The sequence below is a fragment of the Stegodyphus dumicola genome, chromosome 11 (assembly GCF_044657685.1).
Source record: "Stegodyphus dumicola isolate Sdum_Otavi_A_Nest chromosome 11, ASM4465768v1".
Lineage (NCBI taxonomy): Eukaryota > Metazoa > Arthropoda > Arachnida > Araneae > Eresidae > Stegodyphus > Stegodyphus dumicola.
In genome coordinates, this window is record NC_140778.1 from 59,195,959 (window position 1) to 59,211,989 (window position 16,031).

Here is a 16,031-nt window from a genome sequence, read left to right on the forward strand (position 1 = left end):
AGTTATGATGTAGTTTTACACTGAGTTATGATATCGGTGTTTGAAATGGTAATCAATAGTGACATTTAAAATGTGTCGTGAGTGTGAAAATGCAGAAATAAAAGAGCTTTGGCGAATTTAATAAACGTGGTTCAATGTGGTTGATGGAAAAATTTGTTCCATGTGAATTAAATAGTGTAAGATATGAACCTCTTTCTCTCAATAGTTAATTATTCAATTGTAAGACAATTAAACTTTAAATATATATGCATATAGTACATGTAATGATTAATATTACATTGATTAATGTAAATAACTGATGATATGTGTATTAACATAGTGAATGTTCGCTTTTATGAAGTTCTAAGCATTACTTTAGATACCATTCATAAAACTTTTATCTCATATATACAAACATGACAATATTTATTGAGTTTTCGTTTATTCTTTGGAATGTATGAAAGTTTAAATATTTTTTTTTTAATTTAATGTAGATTGGAGTAAACTATCTGTATCTTTCTTCATTTCAATCGGTAATATCTGTATGCTGGTAAAGGTACATATGTTCGTAAGAATTATACTGTGTCACATTTTTGACAATCTTCTTTCATTCATATTAGCTAATAAGAGAATTATTGAAGTTAGTAAAGTAATGAAAGTCAACGTTATTGAAAGAAAACTCTAAAAGCATTTACATTTCCAGAAATATATCAAAGTTCCTTTTCTTAAAAACAGCAGGTGTATCGTAGTTTTTATTTCTATTTCATTAAAAGCTGAACTTGTAAAATAAAAATTTTCTATTAGTGTAAGGTAAACAAAAAGAAAATCAAGAGACAATCCGTATCATGAATGAAATTCAAGTCTTACATCGGATTAAAAAGAAATATTCTGAATCTAAATGTTTATGCCTATTTAGCACAAAATGCGTTTATTTGTGTTATAAATTTAACTAAAACCATTCTTATAACAGTATGTTGCCTTTAAACTGAGTAAAAGTGTTAAGTATATTTTCTGATGGTATTGATATACTTGTCAAAGAAGTTCTAGAAACCTCAAATGTCGAAAGAGCATATGATAAGAATCTCCTTTCCTATCGCTACGTCAGTTACAGGTTAAGGGGTGGCTTGAATGGATAAAGGTAATGTTTGTGCAAAAATATAGTAGTTCTATTTTGAAATGAGAAATAATTCGCTTTTTGTCAATTAAGGAAACTTGTGGTATTATTAAACAGAATGTCAGTGAAAGACATTGTGTTTGCATAGAGAATTATGAAGGTACTGAAAGGTAGTAAAGAAGGTGAATGAAAGAATTAATTTGAACAAATAAGGTAAGGCTATCATTAAAAGAAAAAACTGTTTAAAAGATGTATGTTAGAATTAAAAGTAAGATGTTAAAATTTAAAAAGATGTAACAGAGTAAAACCAAAGAATACTGGTAATTCCTATCTGGAAAACAGTAATTTGAGTACGATATTGAAAAAGTTGTTTTTAAGAATTTCTTTATGCATGTGATGCAAAACAATTGCTAGTTTATCATGAGTGCTGACATAGATGCAATTAGTGCAGGAAAAATAGTAAAATTAGTATAGTTAGTGTCTCTAAAACATGAAAAAATAATAGTGTGAGCAGCGTAAATTCATTTGAAGTACTGAAATATGACATAGACTAAATATCAGAAAATGTAAGAAATATTTTGGTATGTGTGGATGAAACACTGAACGTGGTTGTAAAATTAGAAATGAAAATTATCAACACACTTAAAGGTAATCGGGATTTAAAACTAAATATGATGTTAGAAACTTTGAAGACCATAAAACTATATGAGAAAGAAATACATTTAGATATAAATGGTATTAAACTGTAAAGTTGTGAATGGAAATTTCTGAGTAAAACCTGTAGATGATCTATTATGATCGAGGAATAAAACAAGTATTATAAAAATTGTAAGGAAATATTTGATTATGGAGTAAATGAAAACAATCCATATCGTTAAAATGAATAAAAAGGGATAAAATGTTGGAATTACGAGTGATGAGACAGAAATAAAAACATTATAATAAATAAGTTAAACTAGAATTAAGAAATATAAACACAGAAGGGAAATCATGAACGTAAGAAAAGCAATTAAAAGTTATAGACTTAATTTTTTTTTAAAAATATTCGGTAATGTAAGGAAGATATTGTTAAACACGTGAAAGAAATTAGAAATTCTGTAGAAAATTTAGTAAAAGAACAAAGATCACGAAAAATAAACGTTTCTTTTTAAATACAATTTCATACCACTAAGTTAAAGTGTGTATAGAATACTAGAATGGTTTAAAAAAAGTAAATGAAGTTAAAATTCAGAATATATTGAACATTATAACGTTAAAAAAAGTGTGAAATTGCATCTAAAATTAAGTAGTGTAACAAATAAACAGCATGTGCGGTAACGTTTGTAAAATATAATATATAAGTTAAAAATCAGGGTATGCTGAAATTTATGAAAGGTATGAAAAAAAATAGTATGTGAAAATTAAATAAAATTATACAAATTAGAAACGTTAAGTATTAAAAAAAAATATGACAGTAAATGAATATGTTATTATGAACAGAAAACCTGAGAAATAAGTTAAAGTTTCATGGAAAAACTAGGAAGAATAAAAGCATCAGAATAAAATTGAGTAATAAAAAAAAATTATCTTGTAGTTTCATTAAAGGAAAGTCTTTTTTTATATTTGTTTCTTTTACATTGTTTTCAGAGTCGCGCATTGAATAATTTTAACACCAGACGTAAAAATATATTTCTAAAACATATCATTCACTTTTTCATTAATAGAGGGCAGCATCGCCATTTCATCAAAATTAAGATGCAGAAAATATTTCCCGTGGCCAATTTAAAAAAACTAACTTTAAATGAAAAGCAGGAGGTCTACAACTCAACCAGCAGTCTACCAACAACTCAACTCCACTCGTGACCACGCCTCCTAGTGTGATGACGTTGCCTTTGGCCCCGCCCTCTGTGATGTCATTGACCACGCCCCCTGACCTGACCCACTGACCCACCTGTCGCAGAACTGTCATTTTCATGCTACTAGCATATTATAAGAAATTTACGGTTTTCTTCGAATATTTAAGTAAGTAATTAAGAAATAAAATCCAATTTTAGGACATGAGATTTATTTTTTGAAAGACTCATGTTATGAACATTTGTATCAAAGAAATAGGTTGTGGTGCTATAAGGAGCGCGCTTTCACGGCAATCTTAAAGAGAAGTTTTGTAGAAGCACAGAGAGAGAATAGAGACCGACTGTCGAGAGGGAGGACGCATGCCTGGTCCTGAAGTAAAGGTTAACTTTTTTTGTACATTATGACTGGTTAAAGTTTGATTCGAGTAGATACCCCTACGAGTCCCTACAACTGGTGACGTCTAGACTTCGGTAAGTGAGGCCTTGTGAAAGAGTCGCAAGTACGTTCGTTTTTGACGACTCGTTACTTCAAGAACGTACGGATTACATCGACTTTTATCCTCCAGATCGCAGATCAGTAGTAACCATAGCTCACGTTATAATTTTGCTTTCTACTTATCATTCATATTTCATTTTCTTAAAAAGAATGTTTACTTATGTTTTGGTTTAAAATTTGCACAATGTGTGATGTACATACAGTAGAAATTCCGGCTTATAGCCATCATACCCAGGTTTATTATGTGTAAAAATATTCAGTAGAAAAAGTGAACCCTCGTTGACGAAGGGACGAATGACTTCGGTAGAAACAACTGTGAATGATATAGCGCTGGAATCATCCCCAGGGAGTAGCTCACTTATCGATTCGACGTATCCTCTACGAGATGTTGCATCTCTGTCCCTAGTAATTGCAATCACTGCATGAATTACAACCCGGAGACACAACAATGATCCATTTTGCCGAATGTCCTACGGCAAGAACTGAAAGCGACCCTCAGTGATTGTACAACGATTTCTGGATGGATGAGGCTCACTCCACGCTACACGAGATGTCAACACTCAGAACACTCGTATATGGACGACGTCGACCATACATTGCATAGTAGGAAATGAAAATCCCTTCACTACAAGTTTGCTTATATCAGATCGTACATATTAAAGAAAGATATCAGCATTATACAATGTGCATTTCCTAAAATTTGTTTGCTTGCTTTCAATTCAAATATTTTGGTGGCTCAAACTTTAATTTGGATGTTATTGGCGTTGCAAATAATTTTCTTTCTTTTGAGTTTTCGATTGTTTTACATGATTCAATGTTCTATCAATGATAAAAATTTATTACGCGCATAGCATGCTAGGTGAAGGATGGAGAACATTCTTTGATTAGCGTGGCAGCTAAATTACGGTTTGTTACGGTAAAGTGCAAAAAGCGCAACTTATTATAATAACACTTCTTTTTCAAATTCATCATTAAAACATTGCTTTGATTTCAAACTATCGAATTATATTTTCAGGACAAAGGAGCACAAAAAAGAGCACAAAAGGAGCGTTAGCTCAGTAGGCCTATTCATTTCGTTTTGGCACTTGGCGTCGATTCACTGTAAATGCCCGTATCACTTTCGAGACTGTCGCCAACAAATATTATCGCTCTGTGTTATATTTAAAGAAATTAAATAACAAAAAAAAATCTGCATAAATGTATGCATGTTTCTCGCCCTGTGATAAATCAATGGTACCTAGGTCCATGAAATTTTGTATAAACTAATCCTCCTTCGAATATGGGTATCTGGAACGTTGCCTTTGGCCCCGCCCTCTGTGATGTCTTTGACCACGCCCCCTGACCTGAGCCACTGACCCACCTGTCGCAGAACTGTCATTTTCATGCTACTTATGCTATACGTCACAAAAAATTTCAATCTGCCGAAAACTCAAGAAATTCACTGTTCATCTAAAATTATAAATCAGAGAAGCTAAATGAAATCTTAGATGAAACAAATTAGTGTTTCTTGCGGACATTATTTTATTAGTACTAGGATCGATAAATTACAGATTTTTTTTTCTGTTGATTCTGGTATTTTTTACTCCATTACTAAAAATATTAAATTATTGATATTGCATTGCCACTATTAAGTAAACTGAATCGCATTAGCTTGATTCATTTTATATAAACATCCACACTTATTTCAGTTAAAAAAATAGACCTTTGTCTTTCTTCAGCAAAGGAAATGTTTTCAGAAAAGGAAGTTATTATTTTTCGTCATATGTGACATTACTTAAATTGGATAAATTCTTGGAGAATACCTGCTATTACAAGTGATGTTGAGAGGTCATTTTTGTGCAATTACTTTTTGCATATTTTAGCTGTATTTGAGAAGCTGGTCTAGGGAATTTGAATCCTATTCATGATTCTGTGTATTATCAGTCATCATTTCAATAGAAATTGTCGATTATTAATTAAAATACTGAAATTTTCCAGAAAACTAAATATAGAAATATCTATTAGAAATCCCTATTCATATTTGAGAAAAATAAATGACAGTCTGTACTGCTACTTAACAGGGTTGATTGAACAATCATTCCGTTTAGCGTTTAGCTTTATATTAATTCCCGAATGAAATGTAACTCGATTTTATACCTAGCCTAACTCCGTTTATCGATATAGCTTCAAAAACTTTCAAATTGTCATTATTGAAACAAATGTTAATTTTAAAAAAAATCCTGGTTTAAGCATATTTTTTGAAAAAAAAATGTCTACGTTAAAATTTTTGAATTTTGTTAGAATTTCCGCCAGGTATATTATAAATGAAGATCGTCAGTGACAATCAAATTTCCGAAACATTTCGCGAATACATTTGGTAACGAACAGCACTGTAAAGTCAACCCAGCTATTAAGCAAACAATGATCTAATATTTGCTCTAAACTACTGCTTTACATTAAAGAGACAGCGCAGTTGCATTTAAAAAAATACCACCGTACACATTGTAATTTACATAACTGAGTTATCTCTCTCCAGCTTCCGAAGATCGCCGATATTATCGTGCGTTGCTCACAACGTGTCCCGGCTGTCGAATGTGCTTTACGAAGACCTAAATTATTTTGATTAAGAATGTTAAGTCCAGGTAGACAATATTGAAGATAACGAAAATATCCTGTTAACCGACCAAAACCATTTCGGCATTCTCTCCACTACTATTTCAAGACGAGCCAAAAAATTGGCTTTACGAGAAAACTTTTTGAAATGACCTTTAAATGTAACATGTTAACTGAGATAAAAAATAATAAATATTCCCGTTTTATTTATGTAGCGGTGATTATTGATATATTATACGTAAGTTTATTTTGAAAGGTACGTACTAGAATGTATTAAGGTAGGAATGAAGTTAGTCTTGCAGTTAATAACAGTAATAGACAATGGAGAGAGCTAATTCACTACATTATGGTTTTATTGACTTTTAGTTGCTAAAGAGAAGAAGAGGTATTATGCGATATTCATTTCCAAAATAAGTCTGCTTTATTTATACTCTTTTTTATTTATTTCACTCCAAAGATTTGAAACCTTTGTCAATCATTTACCGTTTTAGTTTTACATTAGCCAACAGTTACCTACCAGTTAATGCAGTCAGTGACTCTTGTAGCAACCAATACCAAAAGGCTGCAAGTCAGATTTTCAACCTTACTGTTCAGTGGCTGAAAATTATTTTTTACTGGTACCACCGTTAATGTGGTTGCATTATATTTGAAAATATTGATCTTTACTTTTCATTTTTAGGAATTTTGCGACCCTGTCCTGATCATTTTCCTGATGACAAAAATACTCTACCAGTTAGCTAATACGAAACAAAAATTTTCATTTCTCGAAATTTTGAACGCTGACGATATAGTTAATTCAGTTCATGTTCTGAATTAACTATATCGTCAGCGTTACGCAAGCTATACGAAATGGATTTATCTAGAAATGACGCAGTCCAGAAGATTTATTATGATTTGTAGGATAGAGAGTGGGAATTTAAGACTATTTTTAATTTAAATTATAATTTTGATTTGCATATTTTTATCTCATACTTTGGATTTACATATTTTTTAAACGTTTTCTGTAATATTTTTATCCTACTGCTTTAATGCTTTCGCTAAAATTCTTTTCTGTCGCAAAGCCTTTTTCTCTTTGAAGTGGCGATATGTAAGAGAGACTTACATATCGCCACTTCAATCTCAGAGTACTGAGATGTCTCCGGGTTAGACTCGCTCTTTAGATGAGCTTTGCACTGGGTTGTGTTTAACGTCCTTAGTTTGAAGTGCGTAATACTGTGATGAGATATACGGCTATTTTTGTGGAAACTTCTAGAATTCTGAAGTGTTTCTTTTGATAAAATAAATTTCATGGATTTATCATCGGACCTGTGCGCGTTCAATCTATTACGAACCCGTACCCGCGCAACAATTTCATATAAAATTTCTTTCCTGCTGCTCTACTACTTTTGCTGAAAAAGGGTTTTCTATCGCTAATTCCTTTACTCTTTAAAGGGTGCATATGTACAATTAGGTTACAGAAGGGAAAAGCAGGAATATCATCAGGCAAAATGTCTGTTTTCTGGGATCTAAACTCATGTATCGAATTGCTGTAAGGGCAGAATGAGAAGTACTTTATTAATTCTAGTTATTTGTTTTTCCAAACATTATTAACTGAATGAGAAACATACGGCGAAATTAAATTCTGTTGTGCACTCATATTTTCTACCAAATTAGCAATGGACTGCATGAATAAACAGTGATCATAAAAATTTAGTTGCTTATTCGCGGGCTTCATAAATTAATGTCGGTTATTAAACTGGGAGGGAAAAAATACCCTACTGTGGAATTTAGGTAAAAACAAGAAATCGCATCCTGTTGTTAAAATCCGTATTTTATTTCCTAATTTCGTTTACATCAAACCAAAGTTACAAATATTAAATTTTATAATAAATATTAAGTTAACAAATAATAACAGATATTAAGTTTTATATGACAAGCACGTCCTTCAAGCATTCATTCGTCCGCCTTTTATCTGTTATTTGGTTGCCCTCCGGATACGCATTCATCTTTCTAAGCAGCACATTCAGGATCTACAGGCACAATTTTAAACTATAGCACATTTTGCATGACGGCGAGTCAGACTGGCGACGAAGATGGACACCTATTACGACACAAGAGCTTGCAACATCGATAAAACGAAGTTACATATAACGAAGATAAAACAAGTTACTGTTATGGAATCCGATCCGACAGGAAGGCATTTTCTCTAAACTCTGGTCACCTGGGGAGGCAATCTTAAACAGGCTAAACGACGCCATAGTCATTCTGATCCGTAAGGCATCAAATTCTAAGCCTAAGTCTTTCATTACAACCAGCTAGCCCCTTGCTATGACCATAGTACGTAGTCCTTAGTGTATATAATGTAAATAGTAAAGATAATGGTCATACCTGTCTATCAGTTTGAAAATTTCTGTATCTATTTATTGATTTAAAAATTGTTTTTTTAAAGTTAATTATCAAAATTTTCCTTTCAGTATTGCTTTGATTTTCCTTAGCTGACAGTATGGCCTTTTGTTCAAGGATTGTACTGCCCCTGACGTGCAGTTCTTGGGCAGGGGACAATGTTACTAATTTTGCATATCTCTAAATAATCTTCGTGAAAAAAATTTGAAAATGAGTGAAAAATTGTGAAATTGTACTATTCTTTTGTGAAACTTTAAAAATAGACGAATTTCTGGTGGAAAAATAAGAGTGAAAGGACAACTTTATATAACATTGATGTAGATATCTAGCTAAATTAGCGAGATATCGCCCTGGTTATGGCAAATTATTTTGTCGCCAAATTTGTCTTTGGCGAGATATCACGCAAAGTTTCTAAACGTGATGAGTATTTGACGAAAATGTGTTCCTTTATAAATGTAATTATAAGTGAACCCTACATGTAACAGTAAACGCATCCGGCCCTCATATACCCTGTAGTAGTTTCGAGAAGTGGATGATGGAAGTGGAACTATAAAAGACGGAAGAGATATTTTGGCGACAAGGGAAAACTATAAAGACCGAAGAGATCACGAGTTTTTCCATTGGTATTTCAGAGCTGTCTTCCAAGTATTGAGTTTCCGTCAGAGCTCCGCCTTTTAGATTCGCTTTGCATTGCGTTGTTGGAGTGTAATTACTGATTGTATTCTGTGATACTGAGATCTGTACGAGTGCTATTTTGGATCGTTTCAGAACTGTAAAATGTTATTTTTTCGTAAAAATACTTTAACTAGCTATCATCCGTTCTGTGTGCATTCATTCACTTACGAACCCGTCCACACGCAACATTATACATATAATACGAATAGAATGAATTATTCAATGTGGAATCAGGTTTGTGTGACAGATTAAATCACGCCGGAAGAAGATAAATTTAATACCTGAGAAATAATTTAACAGCAGATAAAGAAATCGAATTCACAATAACAATTTTGGAAGTAATTCTTTGTGGTCCGGTTTAGTACTTAAAATTATTTAGTTTGATGACAAATTAGAAATTCCCTCGAGAGCCGTAATAAATATTTGATAGTCATTATAGACTTAGAAGGCGGTAATGTCAAAGATTTTCACTTTCATTACGTACAATTATGCTAATATATGCTCCCCAAAATATCAGAAGGTGCCTTTTTAAACGTTTATCCCATGACACGATTCATATCAGAGTTATACGTTATAGTTCGTTATACATTATAATTCGTAGCAGAATTACAGTATTCTGATTACACTTACGTCGTTCGGAGATTAATATTATCAGATGGAGTCGTCTTTAATATTTCATCACCTTGATAGTTCACTGTAGTTATAAATACAGTTCATGTGTTTTAGTTTACTGGTAAGAAACCAAAGTTTTTCAGCACATTCCTAGATGAGAAATAACTGGGATATTAAGAGAAATGAATGCGAGAATATTCAGGCCGCGTGGAAAAAAGAATAAAGAGAAAGAATATTTTTATCAAAATATTATAATCCTAACCGTAACTTCAAAACTTTCTAAGGAAAAACTGCCTTGTAAGATTCCATAAATATACGACCTTTACACAAATCACATAAGATGAAATAGCTAGTGTGATAGATTAAAATATTCCAATCTATTTCTTGCCCAGCTTAAGATATAATCTTTTCAAAATATTGAGCGGAAATATGCGCAGTGCGAAAACTTTTGCAAGCAAGTTTAAATCATTTAAAAAAAGATGTGCTACAGTCAATCGTTAATTCAGGCAATTTTAGTAGCAATATAATGTAATATAGACATCTGTCTCAAAATAAAGTTCAGAAAGGAAATGAATATTTTCTTCCTTTTCCGGTTTCCAGAAAATGCCCAAGTAGAAAAAAAGGTGAAAGACAATTGTATTAATAAACCTTTAAGTAACTCTAAGAAATTCACTTGAAATTTGTAACTGAACAAGTTATGAAGTAAATTATGAGTGATTACTTGTTCCGCATCCTTTTATGAGGTTGCACAACAAGGCTCGCCCATTAGTTACTCCCCATCGCAGGCAGGAGTCCCTGAGCAGCATACACTGCAATTAGTATGACAGCTTTAATTTTAAAAAAAATATATTATAAGCAAATTTTTTGTTCCTATAATATAGACCGTTTTAACCGTAATTTTTCCAATTCAGATAGAAAATAGCAACACATTGTAACACCAAACTGTATTCTTTCAAACGTCATGTTAATGGATGATCATTAGAATACCAAGTAATACCAATACCATGCATTAAAATACCAAGCTCCTTAAGGAATTTATATATCAGAAGTGTAATATCATTTCCCGGGACGCAATGCGATCATTAACTCTGATCGCATTTTACCTGAATCACAATCCTGCTACAAATCACTCGCTGTTTCTCGAATAATCGTTTACATATACTTATGCAGCCGAAACGTCGACCTGTATCCGTTAATTCAACTGCTGCCTCACGGGCACATCACATGATAAACAAGAACTAGAGAACCCTGGAGGAAATAACATCGATATTTAACTTGAAATTAAAACTTATACACATGGAGTACACCTGTTTGAGATAATATTTACTTAACTAACCTAAATGGGAATGCAATAAATGTAATAAAACGTTCTCAACTGAAACAAGAGCAGGAGAGCGCTTTCGTTCCAACTTGTTTTCTATATTCCAACACTGCAACAATGGGAACGGAGCTGAAACAATCCTTCGTGAGGTTTGGGACGGGTAAAAGTTTCTTTGAGTGGACAGCAGAAGTTTGGTTTGTTTTGGAAAGGGTAAAAGTTTTAAAGGGTTATTTATTTCACACCCATGTGTCAAAAGTTGTTAATTACACGAGTATAATAGAACATTGCTGAGTTATTATATCTGTATATCTATTATTATATATATCTGTTAACTATTATTATATCTGTATACAAGAATTCTCCATAAATAGTATTCATTTAATAGTATATTAGAATTATATAATAGCCAGTGTTATCAAATTGTAAGCTTCAACTTTTCACTGTCTGCACGGGCAAAATCCCTAAAAGGTTTGCTTATCTCAAGCTTATACAATTCTTCAGTCTGGATTGAATGGATATCTCTATTTCAATTTATACATCATGACTAGGAGACGTACTTTTCTTTCGCCATTCCTCTACGAAGCTAAATTAAGAATACAGAGGTCAGACACGAAAGAAAAGCACAACTGACGCATTATTCCATTCGTTTTTCTTTATCGAAGCTATTGCATCAATAATACCATAGGTCAAATCTATTCGAACATATTTTAACATGATGATAATATACATTAAATTTAGTTTTACCGTCAGATCTACGTAGATAATAAGCGATTTCTGCCTTCGATATTACGAATAAGAAGATGATATATTAAGACATTTACTAAGTTGTACATTCTCTGTGGATAAAAAGAAGCAAAATAATTATGTTACACAAAATAACGCAGTAATCTTTCTAAAGTGTACAAATATTTAGTCGTAATTAAAAGCTTTAGTCAGATGTATGTGAACAGTAATTGTTGGGTAAGTAAATGAACAAATAAAAGGATATAAATGGATATAAAACAACAATTTTTTAAAAAATACTGGAAACTGCGTACTTTTTACGTTCAAGCTAGTCCCAAACAGAAGAGAGAGAACTCTTTTTTACATCCAACAGATCGTTTATTCTTTTCTGTTTTCCCATATTACTGAACTACTTTCATTAGCTTTTGAAACATTAAGATTGTACGTATCCAAAGGATTGTATTGTTGCGTGTTCTTTGATTAATTTTACTCAGATATTTTACTGTGCATTTATTTAAATTTATTTACTTATGCCACCTGGCATGTTTACAAACTATATGCCACCTGGCATAGTTACAAGACTTATGCACCCTAGCATGTACGTGATACACCATACTAGTTTTCTGCCACCTGGCAGATACGTTACTTTATATCATTAGCAGTAATACGCTCGACATATAGGCGTGTCAGCTCTCTTAAAATTCTATAACGCGACTAAATGTTTATGCGGTGCGCCCTCTGGGTAAAAATAAGCGCAATCGGCAAAGGAGGCCAAAACATCCCCCCCCCGAGGAATTACATTCATCTCAATACGATCTTGAATACGTAAACAAGTAAATGAAAAATATAGAAACTGAAAACATACAAAAATCTTCAAGAGTATAAAATTACATATTTCACTTATCAAGCTTCTAGCGAAACAGCTAACCATCTTATACCTTACTATACTGAAAAATTAACTATAATGGTTTAAAATAAAACAAGAAAATAAAAATATTAGTACAATAAGCAAGATAAAAATACTATAATAAAACATATTCAGTATAAATCAGGCACTTAGAAGTTAATGTGCTGCTTCATTAATTGGTAAAAGACACAGTTTGGTAATAGGATGTTTAATGCCCCGTGTACAGTTTTTAGTCTTACTGCTAGGAAATTATTGTTTCATCCAAGAAACACTTCTATTAGCCGCCCGAGTTTCCAACGTAGTGAAGGCATATTATCTTCTTTAATGAGAACCAAGTCATTTATAGGAATATTTCTACTAGGCTGTGTCGATTTGCTGCGCTACTGTAGTTGGCACAGGCACTCTTTAGACCATAGGCTTCCAAAACCCTTGGAACATCCGCTGTGTTAGTTGCCATCTCTGCAATGGAGATACTCCCATTTAGGTTAAATCTTGTTCTGGGAAAGCTGTTAAAGGATTCCCTGTAATAAAGGGTCCAGGAGTCAGAGCTGTCAAATCATTGGGATCACTGGAGACCAGTGGTTTTGACCTCGAATTTGAACATGCTTCAATTTGTGCAATTAGTGTTAGTCAAAACTTGGATTCTAACCTATTTCTTTAGATGCAACTTCATGGATCTAACAGCTGCTTCTCATATACCACCATGATGTGGAGCAGATGTTGGGTTTAATATCCACCTTATGTTTTTGAAATTCTGACCACCTTTAAAATTCTGACTTGGACAGATGAAACTGATTCCTTAATAATTTTAATTGAACCTATAAAATAAGTTTCACAACCACTTCTTATTTGTTGACGTTTTCCACTTCTCGAAGCAAATCATTTTAGAGTAAATTGAGTAGATGTTGCTGCGCATGCCCTGCAAAATTTTATGTAAATGTAAATGGATTTCGTGATATTGTATTAATAATTTTGTAAAGTGATTCTTACTTCGCAATAAAATAGGATGTTTGCTTTTTCTGGTAGTTTTCGCATTTCTTAACATACCTTCTACTCTTAAAATTTCGCTCTCATTTAGAAATAGAATAAGTGATATTATTTTTCTTTTAGTTTTAATTGGTTGTCCTGTCCTTAAAGTGTTGATTTCTTTGAAAATTCGTTAAGCTGAACACTTTTTATAATAAATTCTAAAGCCTTCTTTAACTCATAGGCATAGCACACGAGACTTCCTTTCAGAAGCCGATTTACACTGTTCACAAATCGCAGGACACAAGTCCTTATTCCCAGAACGTTGTTTAAATTTCCTTACAGTTCAAGGATTAGTAAGGATTCTGTAGATTCCAAAAGTATTTTCAAAGTAATATATTCCCGTTCTTCACTATCGTTTTGCAAGTCAGCTTTGGTAGTCATTTCGGATATCTACCTCTGAAAGCTAAGGTGGCCCAGAAAACCAAACACTATCATTCATTAGAGATTCAGCATTTATCCCTCTCGTAAGCTTATCAGCTGTGTTGGTTTTCCCACTTGCAAAAGTACCAGTTGTTTAAGTTAGTTTTTTCCTTGATCTCTACCGCACGATTTCGAACAGTTTCCACTCGTTGTCAAGTCCTCGATCCAGTGAATCCAATTTTGGGAATCAGTCCAGTAAAATATATTTCCGTTAACCAACAGTGGAAATATAGATTGCAAATACGGGCCTAATCTTGCAGAAATCAATGTTCCCAAAAGTTCAAGCCTAGGAAGGCTTTATTTAATGGGGCTAAACGGGAATCTGACATTATTAAACTGGCTTTATATTGGTCTTATACATAATCTAAAATATACTACACCGCCGTACCACTTGGGGCTGGCATGAGAAAATATGTGAACTTCTAAAAACTTCCAACACTGAAATATTGCCTGGGAATTTCGAATTTTTTCAACTTCTTTTAACCATTTCTGAAATATGAATTCTGTATCAAGAGGAACACTCTCGTCCCTTTGAATACACTTTTTCCACATAGTTTGCATTAAGAGTTTAATTCGAACCATAAATGGATTCATAATCCCTTAGGGATCAAACAGCATACCACATGCTGCTAAAATTATGCGTTTAAGTTATTTTAAGATTTTGTAACTTCTCAAATTGAGAGACATCTATTTGCAAATTATCATTGGCATTGTCTCAGGTAAGACCTAAACGGTATCAAAGAGTCTTCAGATTTCCCTCGACAGTCAACTTCATTAAGTGTTCATAGTTCATTCAGCTCAGGGAAGTTTGAACCCATCTACTTAAACTCATACTGACCACGCTAAGAATGAAAATCATATCCGTACTTAAATGTAAAGCCCTTGATTCAATTAAAATTAAGTAATTAAATCATACACGTAAAGCTCTTTTAACATACTGTATATCTCTTCATAGGCTTCTTCATACTTTTTTAAATGCAGTCGTATAGCAGTTGTTAATAGATAAGGCGATCACCTGACGCCGAAAGGAACTCGGAACGTGTATTGGAGGAATTGTAAGTTGGGATTACTGTGATCGGGATTAGACCCTTCCTCATGTATCTACAGAAATTTAAAAAAAAAATCCTCTTTAGTTACGCCACTGGTATTTAAGAGTAAGAAGAAATCGATGATTCCAAGTAGATCTAGTGGTAAACTGTGTTGAAGATTTTGGAGCTTCTATGCTTAAGCTTACTAGTCATTTGAATTATAGCAGTTACACACGCGGTGTCGTGTATTTAGGTCTCCACCGATAATAATGTGTTTACCAAGTGCAAGTAGAATTTGTAGGTCAGCCAGGACTGTCGGGACATTACAGGATGTACAGGACATTACAGGATGTAATGTCCCGACAGGTACAAATGTCAGAGACAAAAATGTATGTTGTGGAAGTGTTTGTTGTGAGTGCAATAGCTGAGGCCTGAACGACCGAAAGCTGTGGTATTGTAATTGGACGATGGGGGACACATCGTTTAATCAGGAGTGCACAGCGACCCACTCTGGGGTGGGAGGTGGTGGGTGATCTGTTAGATCTATGCACAGCATAGATTTCTACAAAGATTGGAGATGCAGGACCAAGCCTGTGCTTTTGTAGGAACGTAATATCAGGCTCATACTCAATTATAAAATCCCTTAAATCATGAATTTTTTGGGATAATTCATTTGCGTTCCATATAATAATATTCAATGCATTAAAAACATTACTAATGCACAGTAAACGCTTCTTCAAACAATTCAAACAAAAGGAACAATTTATCAATGGTGTTTTCAGTTGCCTGGATTTCAGGCATTTTTTGGAGAGTTTCCTTAGGACACTCATTAGGAAGATGCCCTTGAACATATTCATTAGGTCTTTAAAAGATTTGGCGATTTTCACAAGACCAACATCATTTGAAGTATTTACATTCTTT